Below are 16,548 nucleotides of genomic sequence, written 5' to 3'. Positions count from 1 at the left end.
AACCCCGTATTCTTTGGTGTACGGATGTGAAGCCGTCCTTCCATTGGAAATACAAATTCTATCTCTTCGAATCGTTCTCGCAACCCAAATGATGACCGAAGAACAACATCAGAAACATCTCGAAGAACTCGAGATGCTCGATGAAAAGCGCTTAGAAGCTCAACAGCACATTGAATTTTACCAAGCCAGAATTTCTCGAGCCTTCGACAAGAAGGTTCGACAACGGAGTTTTAAAGGAGATTTGGTCTTAACTGAAAGACGGCCTATGATCCTTAACTCCAAGAAGAAAGACAAATTTGAACCCAAATGGGAGGGACCATTCGTAGTAGAGACAGTCTACTCGAGTGGCGCATATCGCCTAGTTACCAAGGATGGCAACCGGCTTATGATGCCGATAAACGGCAAGTTCCTAAAAAAATACTACCCTTAGTACCTTCAAGATAACCAATGTATCAGGAAGTTCCCAGAAGAATGCCACGTGTGGTATTCTTACGGATAACCCAATCACTGTAAAAGTGATAAATAAGAGATCCACATTTAAACTTTGAATGTCAGAATGTTTCCTTTTATTGTTATCAAATTCTCTAACTCTCATGAGTTATTTTTGTGAGACGAGATTCGGTCCTTTGACAGATTAATCCTTCATCGCAAAACCATCCACTAATCAAATCAATTGACGGTAGGTCCACCAAAATTTCTATCCGCCAATCATTGGTAATTCTCAGACTCAACATGTTAAGTCCCAATCACTTAGCGTTGAAGTCCTCCATTGAGTGATAGTACGAGTTGGCATTCTCATTGCTTCTGGTATACCACTCTCTTTGCTTTCAGGTCAAACCTATAAAAGTTAGGGCCAAAGCCAGGTTCCTCTCTCGATTCTTTCCATGAACGAGAGGTCCACTTTCAATTTGAGCAATCAAACCTATTAAAGTTTCCATGAACGAGAGGTCCACTTTCAATTTGAGCAATCAAACCTATTAAAGTTAGGATTGTCTCCGACCTTACTTAGTCAAACCTACAAATAGTTAGGACTAAGATCAAGTCATCCCTTTCGATAAACGAAAGACTTCCATCTTTTCCTTTTTAACCAAACCTATAAAAGTTAGGATTGAAATCGGAATTTCCCCTCAATAAATGAGGAACTCTTTTCTTGGATCAGGCAATCAATCCTATAAAAGTTAGGGTTGCTTGAATCTTTCTGATTCTCGGAGTGGAGATCCCACTCCTAGTTTCATCATTCCGGATTCTAGGGGTGGAGATCCCATTTTGAGTTTCCTTTCTAACTGAAGATAGAATATAAAAAAAAAATCTTCCTCTTCAGTGCCGGGAGATAGAATATAAAATTCTTCCTCTTCTATTTTCTGGTCCGTCTTTACCCTAAACAAGACCTGGAGATAGAATATAAAATTCTTCCTCTCCAGCATCGGGTTTGTCTTTACCCTGAGAAAAGACACAATTCTCAACTTCCAATCCACGTACTTTATGCACGGGGAATTTTATCTCGACTCCTAAATAGAGATAAGCCTACGCCTAACACGTATTGCCGATTTAGTCTTTCACCGATTAAAAAAGACACCAAAGTATAATTCTAGGGAATTTTATCCCGAAGCCTAAGAAGGGGTAAACCATCACTTAACGCGTGTTGCCGGGTGCCATGTTCCAATAAAAATAGTGAAGTCTATGTATTCAAAATCATAGCACTAAGTCTAAGAGAAGTAATTCTCTTAGCACAATGTTACATGTGAAACGGGTTTTAAGAATTCACATGCTAGCCCGATTCAAACGGCAATCGGTAAAGGCACATCAAACCCGTTGATGGCTGGGGGTTTACCAAAAATCCCAAGACTATGTCTAACACACATCGCCGGTTTAGTCTTTCGCCGATTGAAAAAGACACCAGAGTCTAAGTATGGGGAATTTTATCCCGAAACCTAAGAAAGGATAAGTCATCGCCTAATACGTGCTGCTGGGTACCTTTTTCCCATAAGAAATGGTAAAGTCTATGTATTTAAAGTCATAGCATCAAGTCTAAGTGAATTAATACTCTTAGCACAACGTTACACGCGGAACGGACTAAAACAATCCGCATGTTAGCCCGATTCAAACGGTAATCGGTAAAGGCACATCAAACCCGTTGATGGCTGAGGATTTGCCAAAAATTCTATAAATATTGCATCCATTGAGTTCACAATCAATAAAGAAACATCATGATAAAAGATGAGTGTATTAAATCAAATACTGGGTCTCTACTAATAGATCAAGTCAAAGCATATAATAAAAAACTCATCGACCCGAACACAGTCGGCGATCAAGAATGTGAAGTTCTAACTTAGAAAGTCTATCTGTATAACTCTGCTCAAGCTCAGACTGTAGATCAGCTCGGACAGATTCTTCAGAATTGCTTAAGATCTTCGCGGCTTCATTCTTCAACTTCATCAATCTCTCCTGCGTAGATCCTAATCTCTCAAGTATTTGTCCGCGAGAGTCCTCTAATCTAGCCAGCTCTTCTGTAATGATAACACCAGACTCCTCGGCATACTTCAAAGCCTTCTTCAACCTGTCCACTTCCTCACGGTTGGAGTCCAAAGAACTGAGTAACTCGGCTCTATCCATATCCTTTCTCGCAAGATTAGCCATCAGCTGTACAATAGAACTCTCATGTGATTGAAGCTCGCTGCCAATGGAAGATCTCAGGTCACACCACTGTGCCAGTCTATGCTCCAACTGAGAAGATACAAAGGAAGAAGCTCTATCAGCCTTTAGCTCCCTTAACTCTCGGAGTTCAGACTCCAGAACAACAAAGTCGGCAGCAAAAGAATCAGCTAACTCCGGATGTCCCTCTTCTCTGATCATCGTCATGTGGCGAAAAAGGGAACGTCTGAACTGATCAAAACAATATCCTTGATGAAGAAGCTTCTCGATCATGCCGTCAAAAAAGACGACGAAAGAACTGAGATCCATTCGGAAAATGTCTTTGCTGGGATCGGGATCAGCCAAAAGGGCAAGGACACACTCATATGGAGATGGTTGAGATCCTACAAACAATCATGTGAAAGAATAAGAGATTCTCGAACATAATAAAAAATTTAAAGAGAATTGCAAGCATAACAATACCAATAGAGGTCCCCGCAGACTGAGGTCTTACGATCGGCTCCGTCAGTCTAGTCTCAACAGGCTCTGAGATGACAGCAGGTGTGGTCGTTGAGGGTATATCAACCTCTCTAGGTAAATCTGTAATGCCTCTTGGCTGTGAAGGAGAGACACTACCGTTATGCAAACTAGCAGTCTTGGAAACCGTAGTCGCATCAGTCATGACAGCTGGTCCTATGGTTACACTTCTTTATTAGTCAAATGGAAATTCAGATGAATAAGGAGGATCGCGGTGACGGGATTATATGCATACCTGCAGATCCATCACCCTCGGGTAAACTAGAGATGCCAGGAATCATAACCGAATCAGTCCCAGTGATTGGTCCTGTGATTACAATTCTTTGTTAGTCAGATAAAAAATTTGACAAAATGAAGAGAATTAAATATATACCTGCAGACGAATCACCCTCAAAGGATGGTCCTGTAGTTCCTTTGGTGGCCTGCTCCGCCAACATGTCAACTAACAGTCTAATGTCAAATCCTGAGAAACTCGGTGCTAAGACATACGCATGTTCCTCGAAACCCATATCACGGAAGGCCTCATCCTCGACTGGTCTCTCTAACACGGGTCCTGCGTGAGAATTTAGGGGTTGGATATATACAAAAAAGATGGGAAAAGAGGGAAGAGCTCAGATTTACCTGCAGTAGTGGCAGAAGATTCTTTTGCCCCGATATCCGTGCCTGGATTCTTCAATTTATCTAAAAGAAAACGAAGCGCGGAGATAATTAAAGGAGGAGTAAATCCTGAATTCCCTAACTCTTTCAATTACTGCTCGAATAGGATATTACCGGAGTTAGATATACCTGAGCATATCCTAACTCTTTCAATTACTGCTCGAATAGGATATTACCGGAGTTAGATATACCTGAGCATATAACCATCAGCTCGACGTTATCAACCTGCTCAGCATCCCTGTTTGTTTCAACATCCATAGGCTCATCATGAATGGCATCACACATCTGCTGCACGAAGCTATCCAAATGGCTAGGATCGGGGAATACAGAGTCTTGTGGAAGTTCACCTTCGTCATGGTTTCCTGAAACACAGAACATAATTAAGTTCAATGAATCCAAAAAGAGAATCATCTTAAAGAAATAAAGACAATAGGGTATTACCCTCTTCTCCACCAGTGATGCCTCCTAACTCTGCTCCGTAGGTGCGCTGACCAATATGTGGCTTATGAGCAGTCTTCTTCCGTTTTGGAATACGAACTCTCACAGAACCAACAGGCCGTTCATGCATGAACTTAGTACGCATCTCAACCTGTGCGGGAGCTTTGCCGCTAGGCCGAGACGTCGCATAGCGAGAAGCGAGTGACTCATGCTCATCAACCATTCTACCTGGGGTGATAAGAGTCATCTTGTTAGGATAAGTGAATAAGACCTTTCGTTCTGATTTTTGAAAAGCCAATTGAGATCTAGAAAGGATATAACGTTGATGCCAAAGAAAGAGGGCTAGATCCATTAATCCCGAAAAGAAAGAGTCGGACAAACCTGTAGTAGGTTCTTCCCCGTCGGTATCTATGTCCACATGTTCTTCCTCAGAAGTCTCATCCTCATCGTCAGTAGGAAGGAGCTCTTCATCATCCTCCATCTTGTCTCTGCTCAAAAGGGAAGGTTTGGCAGGCTTTTTCCCCTGCTTCTTCGAAAGCTCGGCCTTACGAGCAGCCTTGATAGTAGTTTAAACCAAATGCTCAGCCTCCAACTCTGAAAGACTCCTCACGCCTAGAAACTCATTAGCAGAAAGGAACCACTTGCAGTTGAGAAAAGTAAGCAACGACTTGCGCTTAGATGAAGGAAGAGCGAAGTAGGATCCAGTATAGCCCACCATAGTCCAAAGCCATGCTCGAACGCCGTCAATAAGCCCCCTCTCAGTCTTCAAACCACGGCTCAGATTCCCAACATATAGTTGGTCGTAACCGAACTGGCGAGCGAAGCGGCACAGAAGATAAAGCTCTATATGACAACGATTCTTCACCCGAAGAACAAGATATCCAACGCGGATGTTCACCAACCAACGGAAACGACCAGCGTCAAGAGAAGTCCGACCAGTCCTGGGTTTCTCCTCATCAATCAACACATCATCGTAACGGCCTCAGAAGCGAGGAAAACACTTGAAGAACTCCCAGCTCTTACGAACTTGAAGCTCTCGCTGTACATCAGTGAACGTCTTCCCGAACCATTTACTCCTTTCTAACAGCTGCACAAAAGGAATGGAGACATCAACAGTACTAGGCACCGACATCAAATCAGGACGATGAAGAACGAGCCACGGAATCAGGTATGTATACGAAAGCTCGACCTTTACAGAAACAAGCTCAGTCGACGGTTCAGAACCCACCTGTGTAAAACCATCGACCAAATACCTAAGCCCACAATGGATGCCAGCAACCATCGCCGGAAGTAGAGAAAGATCCCTCCCGTAAGCTAGTTGAACGGTAGGGAAGAACACCTCAAGAGGTAAGGCGTCAGAAAACTGATATGGAACGACGCACTTCTTCAACCAGATAGCAAGATAGCCTGCTAACAGAGTCTTGGGCTGAATAGACTTCTGTGCATGACAAAGGAATGTCCGAAACTTGGTCCCTGCAGAAAAAGCTCCCTTAGCACTGGTAATAGTGAGGGAGTAAGCTTCGGCCTTCTCCATTAACTCATTAATGCCAGAAGATGTCAAGATGTCTAACTCACGAACAGTCTCGCTTAGATCACCCTCCAAATGTTGGAATAGATAAACAGTAAATTGCTTCAAGCTGATCTGTTTCTTCCTCTTCGCCTGAGTGGTAACCTTGATTAGAGATGTATAATAATGATACGTGAGATCCCAAAGTGTATCGTACATATCGAGAGAGTCCTTCTTTAGCCACTCCAATTGCAGGTTCGAGGGAAAGTACTCCTGGTACGGACAATCCCCCATCGGAAGACCAGAAACTTTGTGCATCTCATGCAAAGCTAACCCTAACTCTCCACCACAAGTTAGAAAAGTGTTACTATCGGGGACATATGTTTCTAATAATGCTAGGAAGTGGCGACAGCTGACTGGGAATCCATACATGGTGGCTCGTATGGGCGCATACAACCCACTGCTTCTTAGATCACTCTCCCAACGTCCCAAGACGTAACTAGTCATACGTGTCCACCATCCCTTGGGTTGTGAGTAAGCCCAACCAAAACATCTGAAATCTGGTGGAGGTAACTTCCTTCCAAGCTTAGCCAGACGATTCCTCACAGTAGGAGCAACTGCTGATACCTCGTCTGGGGCTGCGGTATCAAGACCCAGAATCGCTGGTCGAAGACCGCGAATATAATTATGCCCATCAGAACCTAGAGTCTTATGGTGGGAGATATATCCGCAATGACCTCGGTCACCATCATCTGTAAGATTTCAGGACATCCGTCGCTGTACAGCATGCATCTCCAAATGAGTAAAGGAATGCTGGCGGGGAATGAAAGGAATATAAAGAAGAGCTCCTTCATCATTATTCAACCAGTGCTCATCATCAAGAGTTAACCTAGCCAGATCCTCAACGTGATCTCCAAACAGATAACCAAGCCTCTCTAAAGCCTGGGTAGAAATGGAGTCTGCGGTAAAAGGGGCATCGATAATCAACTGGCGTAATGAACGACGTCCCCCATCTCGTATCAAACGACAGGATTCATCGGAACGGATCCTATCAAACTGAGGAATCGGACCAATAGCCTGCCTATCAGCAATAGAAGAGAAAACCTCCCCACTGCAACCACTAGTAGCATGAGGGGGAAGACTGTCCGCGGGAAATTCAACTGCAACAAAACAAGCGTAGAATCAGAAAATTATCCATGAATTATACAAGTATTAAATTCATCTCACAAGAGGGCGAGATAGGATCATCCATTGGGCAATTGGCGAGACGATTTTGAGTGTCCTACACTAGAAGAGCAGTATGCATCATCACGTAAGCAACGTGGTAACATACCCCGACCTACACAGTGTAAGACAACACGGAATTGCCCCAATGTGCCGGAAGACTTGAATTGGCCAAGCAAAACAAATCTGAAACCTCGATCCCCGCGAAGGAGGATGTCGGTTCTTCCCGAATGACCCGCGAAGGGTCCAAACGAAGGTATAATAGAACCACGAATTTCCTGAAGCATCGATCCCCGCGAAGGAGGATGTCGGTTCTTCCCGAATGACCCACGAAAGGATCAATCGGGGATACAGAAAGCACAAAAGCTCACCCCCGAAAGAGAATGCTGCGGAAGAGAATGCCACGAGAGCCTCCCTCTCGCTATGTTGTGAAAAGAAGCGACTCCTATGAAATCGCTATCGGCGCGGAGACATGAATAACCTGCAATGAAAATCAACAGATCAGGTACAATCATAAATCTGGGCGCCCGAGAATTAAAAGGGAAATTAAGAACTTTGACTGAAATCCTATAAAATAAATAGGATTTTATAGTTGAAGTCTAATTAAACCTATGAGTTTTGTGCATGCAAGCAATGAGCTTAAATTGCGGTATAAACCCCCATGATGAAATTTTTGGTGAAATACCCAAAATACCCCTCGTGTTCAAGGCAAAATTCTAGTCATGGACACACTCGAATTAGGTCATGATCATCGTGTTTGTTCACCTAACATCCTCGATGTCACACAATTTTGCCTAATTTTACGAATAAACCCTTTTATCAAATTTGGCAAATTTTGCAAATAAACCCCCCACAAATTTCAGTTTGGTTTGCACATACTCTTCTCAAATTCTTGGTCATGGGATCGTGGTCAAAACTCTTGAAATTTCAGCCCCAAAATTTTAGCCCTTTTGCAAATAAACCCCCTACAATATTCGGTGGCTTTTTTTGCAATTAAACCCCTCGACAATGTTGATTCTTTAGCATGAAAACACCCCTCAAAGTTTGACCAAATGAATGTGAAATTTCGGTCCCAAATTTCAGTTCACTTTTGCACAAAAATCCTCAAATTTCAGTCCACTTTTGCACAAAAGTCCCTAAAATTTTGTCCATATGGCATTTTTGCACAAAACTCCCCAAATTTTGGTCCATACACACAATCCATCATCAATATCCTATCTTTTTCACAAAACTCAACTCATGAGAACAAAAAGCTATGATCTTGGCATATAAATTCATGTCATACCCCCATCATAAGCATAAAGTTGCAATCTTTCTTAAAAAAAGAGAAAGAGTTTTGAAGGAAAACATACCCAAATCAAGAAGCTTCCCTTGAGCTTGAAGATGAAGAAAAAAAAACCCTAGGCTTGAGAGGAGAATATTTTCGGCCAAGAGAGGAGCACAAAATCCGAATTTATGAGGAGAAGGTGGAGGGGTTTTAAAGAGGAGAGTTCTAATGGGTTTGGAGTTCTTAAAGAAGGAGGACAATGGTGTTTGGATAAGAGGAGGAAGGAGAGGGAGTTTAAGGGGGAAAGGACTCTTTTGAAAATTTTGAAAGAGGGGGAAAAGTACATAACACAAGAGACAAAAGAAGAAGGGGGAGAGACACTATGGTGTCTCGGCCTTTGGGCCGAGACACCCAAGGGTGTCTTGGCCCAGTTCGAGCCCCTCCGGATATGTTTATCAAGCCCGAATTTAAACCGTTTTCGTCGTTTATTGGATATTTCGATAAAAACCAACACTAGTCAACATCGGGAGATGCAAAACCCTAAGGTCAACGTCGGTCAATGCGTAACCCTAGGTCAACGCCAATCAACGCGTTGCGACCAAAAGTCAACATCAGGCGATCCAAAACCCTAAGGTCAACGCCGGTCAACGCGTAACCCTAGGTCAACTCCAGTCAACACGTTGCGACCAAAAGTCAACATCGAACAATCCAAAACCCTAAGGTCAACGCCGGTCAACGCGTAACCCTAGGTCAACGCCAGTCAACGCCAGTCAACGTGTTGCGACCAAAAGTCAATATCGGACGATCCGAAACCCTAGGTCAACGCCGGTCAATGCGTAACCCTAGGTCAACGCCACTCAACACGTTGCGACCAAAAGTCAACATCGATCGATCCGAAACCCTAAGGTCAACGCCGGTCAACGCGTAACCCTAGGTCAACGCCAGTCAACGTGTTGCGACCAAAAGTCAACATCGGACGATCCGAAACCCTAGGTCAACGCCGGTCGACGCGTAACCCTAGGTCAACGTCAGTCAACGCGTTGCGATCAAAAGTCAACATCAGACGATCCGAAACCCTAGGTCAACGCCGGTCGACGCGTAACCCTAGGTCAACGCCAGTCAACGTGTTGCGACCAAAAGTCAACATCGAACGATCCGAAACCCTAGGTCAACGCCGGTCAATGCGTAACCCTAGGTCAATGCCAGTCAACGCGTTGCGACCAAAAGTTAATATCGGACGATCCGAAACCCTAGGTCAACGCCGGTCAACGCGTAACCCTAGGTCAACGCCAATCAAAGCGTTGCGATCCGAAACCCTAGGTCAACATCGGTCAACGTGTAACCCTAGGTCAACGCCAGTCAACGTGTTGTGACAAAAAGTCAACATATGGCGATCTGAAACCCTAAGTCAGCACGATGCGACGGGGATGGTCAGTTCTAAGTCAACTTAACAACACAAGCCCAAGCTCAACTCATCAGTTTTAGATTTGAGACTTCGACGACGGCCAAACGATAAACACAGCGTCGAAAGAACTTCAGCTATTCGTCAAAGCATCGAATATATTAAAAATCAGAGGAGTCAAGAATTGAAGCTAACTATAGGTCCTCTACGCCGACCGAAGGCTGGACCAATCACATCCAAAGTATTCCAGCCTTTTCTATAAAAGAAACGAGTCCGGAACGCTTTGGAGGGGGTATCTGTAGGCGTTGAAAATTGCCTATAGGTCTCCACGAGCAGCTCAAAGCTAAGAGAAGACGATGAACGTCACTATCCAAGTTACAGAAGCTTGATTGACGTCGACGAACGTTTAAAGTGAATCGACGAACTACGTGAAGTAACGGAGTTTCAGAATAACGAAGACACGAACTGATCGGGAGCCCCGCGTCGCTTACAAAAGGCGAAATGCTGCTCATATCCCAGCTTAATCCACAATGATCTAATCATCAGAGCTTATAGAACTCCTTGCCGGCTTTCCAATGCACTTTGAATCACTCAAATCCGAGTTCAGATGAAGAAGTTACGGCGAAAACAGACAAGTGTGCAAAACAAAACGTCTCAGCCTGAGTTAGAGACACCCTGAGGTGTCTTGGCCAAGGCCGAGACACCCAAGGGTGTCTCTAGCCCTAAAAACTGGCCGTTATGCGGTTTTAACCGCCCGGACTTCCTGGAGCCTATAAATACAGCCCCAAGGACCTCATTTTTTTGAGATATGAAATTTTGGAGAATTGACGAAGCCCTGCCGGATTGAAGATTGATCGAGTTCTTCAACACAGGAGAGAAAGGTTCTTCAGATCTACATCACCCGTGTCCGTTCCTTAGGATTATCCCGTTGCGGTAATCTTAAGAAGGGTAATTATCTCGTCGTTGTCGAGATAAGCGCTTCTGCTTCTAGATTCCTTCGCGAATCGACGGAGTATTGGATTTGATCTGATTGTCAGGTAGTCCACGGATATCGACATCCCCGTCACTGACCAAAAACCCACGCAAGCAAGAGACGACGAACGGATCTTGCGTTATTTTCGAGAGAGTTGTAACCCTTTATTTCTTTCTTTTGTTGAGTATTTGAATTCTTTGTAAACAATTAAAATTATAATGAATTCGGCAATGAAGGCAACTTTCAGCGAAAACAGAGAGTATTAGAGAGTATAAGAGAGTATTAGAAAGAAGTAGATGAGTTTTGGATGAGAAAAACAAATGAAACCCCCCTCTATTTATAGAGGCACCCCCTAGATAAATGAGCAAAATTCCCTCAAATTTTGGCCATTTTTTTACCGTTTTTAGGGTATTTTGATCAAAAGGCCAAATATGGTCTTTTTTGCCGTTACGACCGGTCCAAGTCGGGCCGGGCCGGCTCAACCCAACCTTAACAGCCAAACGGTTACCTTAGTGACCGTTTTGGTGGGTCCGGTGCGGGCGCCGATGAATCGGTCCGGGCCAGGGCCCAGAACCCGGCCTGGCCCTTAGGCCCATTTGAACACTCCTAATACTCAAGTTTTGTATACATTCGTAAGCGATATTTGTATTTTACTTCTCTCTAGATTATAATGTAGGCAAAAATAAGTTTGATAACACTTGAAGCATTAGGGGATTACATACAAATTGAAAGTATAATATCAACTAGTTTTATTTATCATAGACAGTAACAAAAATGAAAGCATGTGTTCATCCCAGAATGTCCATATTCCTCATTATCTAGTGGATTTTTTATCTGATTGTTCCATCCTTAGTATGCAAAGAGAGAGAAGGAGCTACGAAGGAGAAAGCTTTAGAGTCAACAAAAAGAAATTAGATCAACATATGTGTAACAAAGAGGATCACTGTAAACACTAGCAACTCAAAGATGAGTGAAGCTTTTTCTCTGGTAATTATCTATCTAGTTCACCCATATTCATGTCCTGTTTCTTGAGATCATCTGTTTTTTTCTTTTCGATAAGCTAAACGGAGGCTTTGGGTGGATCCCATTTTAGATGCTTGATCCCTTCCTACAACAATTAAGCCTCAAAGATCATATTCTCTCTGGAGCTGTTTGCAAACCTTGAATATCAGCCTCCAAAGATAGACCCCACTGTCTTGCACTCGAGTGAATATGGTTGGTGCCTCCTCAGCTGTCTTTAGAAGACAATCTCACCCTTTACATCCTATGGAATGCCCAAGTCATTGAAAGGTCTACAATTCCAGCCCATGGAATGTTCGAGGCATTCGAAAATCAGGAAAAATCGATACGTTAAGGTTAAGGTCGTGGAATTGGCGTCGATAGATTTTGGCACTTACATCCATGACCTTAACATACCCATTTCTCTTGGTTTTTAAATGCCTAGACTATTTCAAAGGCTGGATATGTTGCCCTTTCAATGCCTCGGCCATTCCATGGGCTATAGAGGTTGAGGTTGTCTTCTAATAAGAGTTGAGAGAGCACCATCCATAGCCACTTGAGTGCATGACAGTAGGGATTATCTTCGGAAGTTGATCTCCGAGATTTGCAAACGACTCCAGAACGAACGTGATCCCCGAGGCTCAGGTATTGTAGGAATCATGTATATGTATTTCAAATAGGAGATAAGACTAAGAGCATTTAGCTTGTCTAAAGAAAACATATGAGCTCAAAACAAAGAACAAGAAGATGGAAGAATTGAATAGAAAAATTACGAAGTAAAGAGCTTCAGCCATCTTTGAGTTGCTAATGTTTGCAGGAATATCCTCTTTTTCCTACGCCTGCATTGTCGTTATTTTCATGGAACATTGCTGACTGAAAACCCATTGGTAAATGAGGAACACGGACATCTTGCGCTGAATAATGAATGATAGTTGGATTATTCATTATTTTCTATGAGAAATGATCAGGTTGCTTCACAAGAAAAATAAATGAGAGTTAACGTTGTACATGAAAATAATTAATCACAGCAATAGCCTCCGACACCAATCAACTGCCTACCGGGAAAATAATTGTCAGTTTATCTTATTCTTATGAATTTGATTCTAATTGGACAGTATCAATTTGGGTGTTATAGTGAATTTGAGACGAGTATAATTGAAAGAGCTAAAACTCAATAGGGATCATGTGGCTAAGTTGGGGGAAAAGAACTTTTTCACGATTTAATTGCAAATAAATTTAAAAGGGGCTATAATTTCATAGGCATTATATCCAGTTTAACACGAAAGAATTTGTCTTAGTAACACCTGCAACTGTTGCGAAGACGGTTCATGAAAATTTTACAAAGAAAGTTCATGGAAATTTCACAAGTCACTGAAATTTATTCATCCATAATCATAGAGCGAATGATTGACCTGTGAGCTCATGGAAGCTGCCTGAATATCCCATCTTGAATAATTCGAAGATAATCCCAACATAATCATTAGGAATTGCAAGCTAACATAGCCAAATAAAGTTTAAGCTCCTCTTTTCCCAGGGCAAAATTAACCTACAATTCATTCAAATTTTCTACTTTAATTAAATCAATTTGGATGTACATTATTCTCTACAAAGAGAGCTACCATTGGAGATTCTCAAGGCTAATTCAACAAATTTAGGACAAATATTTCTTTAATATGATTTTCGGCTCTAATGGGAGCAAAAAATTCGTTCAGTAAATTGTAGTCGAATGAAACATTTTTTTGTTTTAAAACCACACTTGATTTTTCCTTGAGATGAATTTCAACTGATACCATCATTAGCAATTTTGGTATTAGGAGAAAATACCCAAAGGATTTCAACCGTATGATATTATCAATTTTTTTTATTATTTGCACAATGAACAACTTAATAGACAAAAGAAATGTTGTGCGCAGCGGAAACTTCGGCAGCACCTCTGATGCTCGACAAGAGAGTAGATCTCAATTAAATCCCTGTTTCACAAAGAAAACAAGAACCGAAAGCAAAATATCTTAACAAAGTGGGATATCAGCTCTTCCTCTCATTAGTTCTAGGACTGACCTATCGAGGGAACCTAAACTCTCTATTACAAATCACGACACGAACAATCAATTTTAACGTGGTGCGACAAATTGCCTACGTCCAGGGGCAAAGAGGGGGGAGATCTACTATTAGAGGGAGAGAGTACAAATAGAGTTTACAATCACACAACTTAAACCCTCAAACAAAACTCTCAAATCTCACACAAAGGGGATGCCAAAAACCCTCTCAAAAGGACTGCTCAAACTCTAAAAGGACGGCTAAATTTCTCCTTTTTCTTTTTACTTTTTTCTCCCACACGAAGCCATACGCCGCTTTTTCACCATCTGCTCACAAATCCTCTTTTGCATGCCCGAAACCCTAGGAACCGAAGCAATTTATATAGCTGTGAATTGGTTATCGGGTGGGCCCACGTGGAAACGAAAATGTCACATCTCGTGGGAATGTGAGCGTGGCCCCCACAACTTGCCACCGTGCTCGTGGGCGTGGCCCCCACTCGGCCTGCGTGTTCACAATTCTTCACCTCGGTGAAGTTTTCCTAAAACTGAGCCGACACCAACCAAACCAAATGTCTCACTTGTTACATCCAGTACGAAGTGAAACAATTCACGACAACGAACTCAATCCACAACAAGTCGAGAACCCAAATGAGAATGCAAACAAACTCCAAACGTCGGTATCTACTCACTAAATCGGCTGCATCATAAAGACTGCCTACGTATCCTCTTGACCAAGGAATCAAGCCTCACGTAGTTTACCAAATGGTCGCGAACGACCTCAATCCAATAGAAGAGTTCGCAACCCTTCTCCAATATCATCAACTCTGCGGCTTATAGCACCTCCAATGGCCTCAAAGTGTAACGAATCAAACACCTCCACCTGTGGTGAACCAATGGCCATATCCAAACTACATCTATCAGCTGCACTCGAATCAAAACCTAACTCATCATCTGCATCCAAAACCAATTGATTCCTAAACTATGTCACCTCAGCTAGAATCCCAAACAATACAGAATGATCTGGAGTATGTGGAGTAATCTCTACCCAATATGAAGTAGCATCACTCTCCACCTGCTGTGATACCTCTATGATTTGTCCAAAACTCTCCACCTGCTGAGAGTCATTAAGATCCATCATCGAAGCCTCATCCAAAGTGACATTACCAGACCAAATATCCAATTGAGTTTTACTTCCAATCACAGCAGTTGACAACTCTTTAATAGGATGACCCAAATATATCGAAGCCTCAGTCCAGAAACTCTTCTGCAGACCATTGCTTGACAACAAACACCGATCCTCCTCCAGCAAGGCATGGTTCTCAAAATTTGTCACCCTATCTAGTTGCCCCAAGATTTCCTTTCAAACGAAGTGTCTCGAAATGCCGTGGGCTCGGCTCTAATTATAGGCTGTCTAAATATTACTGCAAATAGCTGATTCCTATCAAACACTAATGATGGAAGTTACAATTTGACGGCTTCCAGAAGACTATAATTTAAAGACTTTCACGTGGATCGATGAAGGTTACAATCTGACGACCTTCGCAATAACTGATGAAAGCTCTAATCAACATTCTTCATAATCAATATCGGAAGTTACAATCTGACGACTCTCACATTTTCAAAGAGTCAAGACGAAGGTTACAAGATGACGGTCTTTGCAATGCTCTAGCAAAAGATACTACAAATTGACGGTCTTTTCAAACCAAAACGCAGATATCTCTCAAACCGTAATGAATTTGGCAAAACTGACAGAGCAAACCGAACCCTATAGGGTTGGTTTGGTTGGATCCGTCTCGTCGAGATAGCCGATTTTCATATATAGTTCGTCCAATTCCGACTTATGGTTTGAAAGTTATGACCTGTTCTTCACAGAAAGTTATGTTCTGAAGTCCGTCTGCAAGACTGGACTTCGCTTGAACATTGGACTTAGCCTGAAGCTCGCCAAGCCCGCCTCAAGCTCGCCTCTGCATTACAGAATAAAAAACGCAGAGTTCGTGGACTTAAAACGCAGAGTTCAACTCTGCGTCCAACGACAAAAACGCACAGTTCATGCGGAGCCCAACTCTGCGTCCCAGGTCCAAAAACGCACAGTTCATGCGGAGCCCAACTCTGCGTCTCAGGTCCAAAAACACACAGTTCATGTGGAGCCCAACTCTGTGTCCCAGGTTCAAAAATGCACAGTTCATGTGTAGGTGTAAATTTTGATCTCCCGAAAACAGGGAACTTCGTTTGTATTGATAAGAAGGCTTATTACAAACTAATAAATCAAATGTTTACAACAGAAGCGGAGGGAAGGCCCTCCTTGTTTAACGTGGGTTCCTCGGTGGCGATAGGATGCCTCGCTCGGTGCTCGTGCCGAGTCTGCTTCCCTTGGACGATCCGATCGAAGTTGCTGCCGGAGCCTCAGTTCTCAAACGAGAGAGCCTTTGGCAAAGGTCCAGGTTCAACCTTTGGGAGATTAGCCAGCGGAATATGCAACGGCCAATCTCCTTCTTCATGCTGCTGAAGATGGGTTTTAACAGGCAAGGGATGGCATGGGCTATCCCTTGATTCATGGGATTTGACCACTAATAGAGGTGAGGGAGATAGCTTGACTGCTCCTTGAATTATGGGATGTGACCACACGTTGTTCGGAGACGTCCTGCTGTTCATTCGTACCGTCAATGGTCATTCGAAGAGCTGTGCTCTGCATCACGCTACATAGGAGTGGGATTGATTCATGGGATTTGACCACTAATAGAGGTGAGGGAGATAGCTTGACTGCTCCTTGAATTATGGGATGTGACCACACGTTGTTCGGAGACGTCCTGCTGTTCATTCGTACCGTCAATGGTCATTCGAAGAGCTGTGCTCTGCATCACGCTACATAGGAGTGGG

Source organism: Asparagus officinalis, chromosome 5 (genome assembly GCF_001876935.1).
Source record: "Asparagus officinalis chromosome 5, Aspof.V1, whole genome shotgun sequence".
NCBI classification, from domain to species: Eukaryota; Viridiplantae; Streptophyta; class Magnoliopsida; order Asparagales; family Asparagaceae; genus Asparagus; species Asparagus officinalis.
Note: the sequence above shows the minus strand (reverse complement) of the source record.